The 5,059-nt window shown below is 44.9% G+C and overlaps 1 long non-coding RNA gene across 1 annotated transcript in view; it reads right to left on the bottom strand.

The window, feature by feature from the left end:
* LOC116084993 overlaps window positions 1-4,302 on the bottom strand; it is a 16,010-nt gene extending 11,708 nt beyond the window's left edge. The window contains exon 1 of the long non-coding RNA XR_004116344.1: window positions 4,225-4,302. This is a non-coding gene — a long non-coding RNA (uncharacterized LOC116084993). The remainder of the gene's footprint in view (window positions 1-4,224) is intronic.
* Window positions 4,303-5,059: the final 757 nt, after the last annotated feature.

The following is a 5,059-nucleotide window of genomic DNA, read 5'->3' on the forward strand; positions in this document are numbered from 1 at the left end:
AAAAAAAAAAAAAAAAAAAAAAGGAAGAAAGAAAAAGATAGGAAGAAAGAAAAAGATAGGAAGAAAGAAAGAAAAAGAAAAAAAGAAAGAAATTGTGATTTAAAAATCTGACTGAGAGCTGGAAATATGGCTGTCAGTAATGAGTCTACCACAAAGCCTGGAGACCCCAACTTGATTCCCAACACTCACATAAAAAATCTGGGCATGCTGATACACACCTGTAATCCAAGTGCTGTGAAGAAAAGACAGGGGATCCCAAGGACTCTCTGGCCAGCCAGTCTTGATGAATCATTGAACTCCTGATTCAGTGAGAGACCCTGTCTCAAAAATGGGATGGAGAATGACTGAGCAAGACAGCCAGTGCCAACCTCTGGTCACCACAAGTACACACACATAGTGCATGTGCACATATTACATGTGTGTGAGTACAGACACACACATACACACACTGAGAGAGAGAGAGAGAGAGAGAGAGAGAGAGAGAGAGAGAGAGAGAGAGAGAGAGAGAGAGAGAGAGAGAGAGAGGCAGAGAGAGAGGCAGAGAGAGACAGAGAGACAGAGAAGGACAGAGAAAGTTGACCAGCCAGGCTGTAGATTTGGGGTTGCAGAAAGAACTCAAAGCAACCTGTTAGTAAGGTCAGTTTTTGTTCTGTTTGGTACCTTCAGTGCCTTGGATAAGAACCACTCACACACAAAATGCTGTTTGCTTCAAGTCCACCAGTTGAAAGGTGATCATCATGGGAAAATATCTTCCCAGAAACATCTAGAATTATGTGTGATCACACATGGGGGGTCTGACCAGGCTGAGCATAAGATTAATCCCTACCAACAAGCTCTCCCATCCAGTGACAGAAAGGGATACTGAAGATACTTGAGATGTACTTAAACTTGTGATGTCTTCCGAAAGGCAAAATGACATCACCAGAAACCTTCCAATCTCAGATTATTCTTCTTATCTAAGACAGTGATGGGATTCCTCACACCGTGGACTACAATACGGAAGGTCACAAAGCAGGCTTCAGCCTCTGGCCATCTAGCCACCAAAAATGATGCTGGTCTTCAAGTTCTTGGTCAGGTGACATTATTAAGTATGTATGTCAGAATATGGTGTGATAAGCATTTATAATAAAACCAGCTTGTATCCACCAAAATGTGTATAGCATTTCTCTCTAGACATGGAACTAAAAATGAGCCTTTTGGTTTGTCTGTTTCTCTTGCAAGCATTATGTAACATCTTCATTAAAATCCCCTGCCAATCACTAAGGGAGGTAATAAATAATAAAAGTTTCTCATCTAAACAGAATGATTTTAGAAAATCATTCCCATACATAAAACTCCAAAAGTTATATCATTTCTCTGTGTTATGTTCCAGCTAAATCTAACTAAACTCCCAGCCCCTAGCCTGAGGCCTTTGTGGCTTGTGACTGTTCAGTTAGAAAGCATTTCTATGCGTTCCGATTAGACTGGGGAAAGTACTTTATAAACCCTATTAAGTACTATACAGGTACCAATTATTTGTAGGAGACACTTCATCTGTGGATGCTGGCTGTCTTGGTACTCGCCTGTTGCTATAACTGAATATCATAGACTGGGAAATTTATAAAGAACAGAAATCCATTGCTCGTGGCTTAGAGACTGGCAAAGCCACGCTTCAGGCTCTAGCAGGCTACGTCCAATGGGTAAAAGACTAGGGTCTTTTGCTTCCACGATGGAAGCTCATTGCTATGTCTTCTCAAGACACAACGTACTGTATTCTCGAACAATTTAAGGCATGAAAGTGTGTCCAGTTTCGTTGACCTCTTTTCTAAGTCATGAATCCCATTCATGAGGTAATTGCCTTCCATGCCCTTCATGAGGAAAGGCCCTCCATCTGAAGACTACATTGACAATTAATCCTTGGTGTAGGTTTTGGACACACATGCAGACATGAACACTGGCCATAATGAATCCCTTCTCAGTCAGGTTTACAAGTAACTGTCACCTTGTCTGCTCTCACTGCTACTGGGGCAGAGCTGACGGACTTCATTGTTTCCTTAGCAGTCCTCATTCTGAAGGGGGAAAAACCTCATCTCCAGTCTGTAGTCACATGAGGTCCTACTGCGTGTTCTGCTTCTGTGCTCTGAGTGCCCAGGTTGTTCAGCTTCTTCAATTAGCATCAGAAGTTGGTGACTCCATGGTGAGATTTGGCTGCATCTTATGCAATATCGAATGCTGTCTTAGGGTTTCAGTTGTTGTGCAAAGACACTATGACCAAGACAACTCTTATTAAGGCAAACACTTAACTGGGGCTTGCTTACAGTTTCAGAGGTTTAGTCCATTTTGGTCATGGCAGGAAGCATGGCAACATGCAGGCAGACATGGTGCTCTGGAGAAGGACCTGAGAGTTCTACATCTTGATCAGCATGTAGTAGAAGGAGACTGTACCACACTGAGCATAGACTGAGCATAGGAGACCTCAAAGCCCTGCCCCCCACCAAGTGACACACTTCCTCCAACAAGGCAACACCTACTTCAACAAGGCCACAGCTCCTAATAATGTCATTCCTTATGGGCCAAGCATTCAAACACAGGAGTCTATAGGGGCCATACCTATTCAAACCATCACACATGGCTAATGTTACCCCTGGCTCCTATCCAATCAATTCCAGTAGCAAACAGCTAACAATATGTCTGGGCATTAGTTTTTGTTTGTTTGTTTGTTTGTTTGATGGTGGTGGTGGTGGTGGTTGTGTTTGTCTTGCTCATGTGTTTGTTTGTTTGTTTCATCACATTGGCTAGAACTCAGGGTTATATTTCTCCAAGGCCCCCAAACTCTGGCATAATAAACATTAGAGGATGAGCAAATATTCACTTGAAGAATACAAAGGAGCTTGCCCATGGGAGCCTGCTATATCACTCTCTGTGTGGTTTCATAGTGTCTGACTGGCCTCATGTTCTCACCCTGTGGAATCTAGAGTCATGCTCTCTCTTGCATGGATCACCACTGACTCACTCCCAGGAGCCTTGTCTTGAGACAGGTGGCAGCAGCATAGAGCCAGAGCGAAGACATTGCAAAAATAAAACAACAGCAAAGCCATAGAGTGTTGAGCGTGGTGTGTGGGTACATCTATGTCTTCAGGTCATTAACAAACTGTGAAAAGTTCAAGCAATAGTCAGGCAGCTAAAAATGGGCAGACCTCCTGCTGCTTAGTGTCTCAGCTAGTCCCAGTTCCCACCAGCCCTGGTCTCCTCAGTTAAGCACCTGCTCTCAGGGACTCCCTTACACCTGTTCTCAGAGAGCAGGGCATGCTGCCAGGGATGTACTTTCAGCACTTCAGAGGCTGAGGGAAAGAGGAAGGGAGATGCCTGGCTTCTGGCTTGCCTTTACATCTGTTCTTCAATGTTTACGTTATTTTTTTTTTCAGTCTTGTCACTAAAACTCCAGATCTGGGTCCAGAGAGATGACAGAATGTCACCTGGCTTTGTAGCTCTGAGATTCCAACCCACTCAAATTCTGAGAGATGTCTACCCCACATCTACTCTGACAGTCACCTTCCATGGCTCCCCACTTTCTACAAGAAAAAGCTCACTGCAAAACATGGGATATATGTTCATTTTGGGGGACAACTGTGACAACTTACAGCAAACTAGGTAGTTTAAAAGGTAGAAATGTGTCTTTCTGTAGCCCTGGGAGTTGCAAGGCTGTGTGATCAGGTATCAGCAAAGCCCACCGTATGTGTGGATCCAGGAGGGCATTACTCAAGGCCTCTCGACCTTGCCTGGCAATTGTTGGCAACCTTCACTGGCAACTTTGAACTCTTGTTTCTGCTTCCTGCTTTTGTGTATCTGTGCCTTGCCCCCATTCTTTTTCTTAGAAGTATATCATGTCAAACCTTTCAGAGCCTAAAGAGCCTTACCTGGATCAATTACATTGGCAAAGAGTCTCACTTCCCAGGTCAAGGTCACAGATAACACACCAGGTATGTGCAGCAAGAGCCAGAACCACACTCAGTGCAGTGCCTGGGATAGACATCTAGTGATGAGCATCCTGGCTTTATTCTTTTGCACTCATCATGGAGTTAAGTAGTGAGCCATGCTTGACCATTGCCCTCTGGGCCATCCTACCTGACTCCCCAGAAACCTCTTGCTTCTTGTACATTTCTAACCATGTGATCAGATTCAGGGCTTCTAATAACATTCCCAGCTCCTCAGGAAGCCTTCTTGGCCTTCCTTAGCCTCACCAACCTCTCTGTCAGCAACACATCCCACAGAATCTTCAACTGCCTCACTGAAGACAGGTGTGGACTTTCCGGCTGAGCCCCTGCAAGACACCCACCAATCAAGTGCTGGTCATCATGTTAGCAAGAACCAGTACTGTTTAGCTCTGTGATCCTGTGACAGCTAATAATGGTTGTACTTGACAGAACCTTGAATCACCCAGGAGACAGGTTTCTAGGTATGTCTACGAGGGAGCTTTTAGATTAAGTTAATGGAAGGGTAAAAACTCCTCCTCACTGTGGATGACTCTGTTCTGTGGTTGAGGCTCCTGACTCCAGGAAGGAAAAAGAGGCCTGAGCACCAAAATCCATCTCCCTTTGCTTCCTGGCTGGGGACACAAAGTGGCCAGCTGCTTCACACTCCTGGCTCCTGTCACTGTAACTTCTCACCATAATGGGCTGTATACCCTCAAACCATGGCCAAAACAACCCCCTTTCCTTGAGTTGCTTTTATCGGGTGTTTTGTCATAGAATCAGGAAAAGTAGCTAATGCTGTTTCCTACCGAGGTGTAGGGGCAGGAAATCGAGAGGAGAAGCTGACCACCAGGAGCTTTGCCAAGCAGGGCCAGCACCAGGTTTTTAATCCTTATCATGCTCCCATTTCAGCCGTTGACCTCCAAGAATCTGAGGTCTCTGCAGTGCCTTGACCTCAAGTTCAAAGTCCTAAGACAAGCTAAGGCTGGCGACAGTTATCATGGAACCTCTTGGAGAGAGTTTCTACAGGCGGCCAGGGCAAAAAGCCACTGCACTGAGACTCCAATTTGGACACTCGCTGCTGTTTCCTCCGCAAATGCTTTACAGTG

Source organism: Mastomys coucha, unplaced genomic scaffold (genome assembly GCF_008632895.1).
Source record: "Mastomys coucha isolate ucsf_1 unplaced genomic scaffold, UCSF_Mcou_1 pScaffold9, whole genome shotgun sequence".
NCBI lineage: Eukaryota > Metazoa > Chordata > Mammalia > Rodentia > Muridae > Mastomys > Mastomys coucha.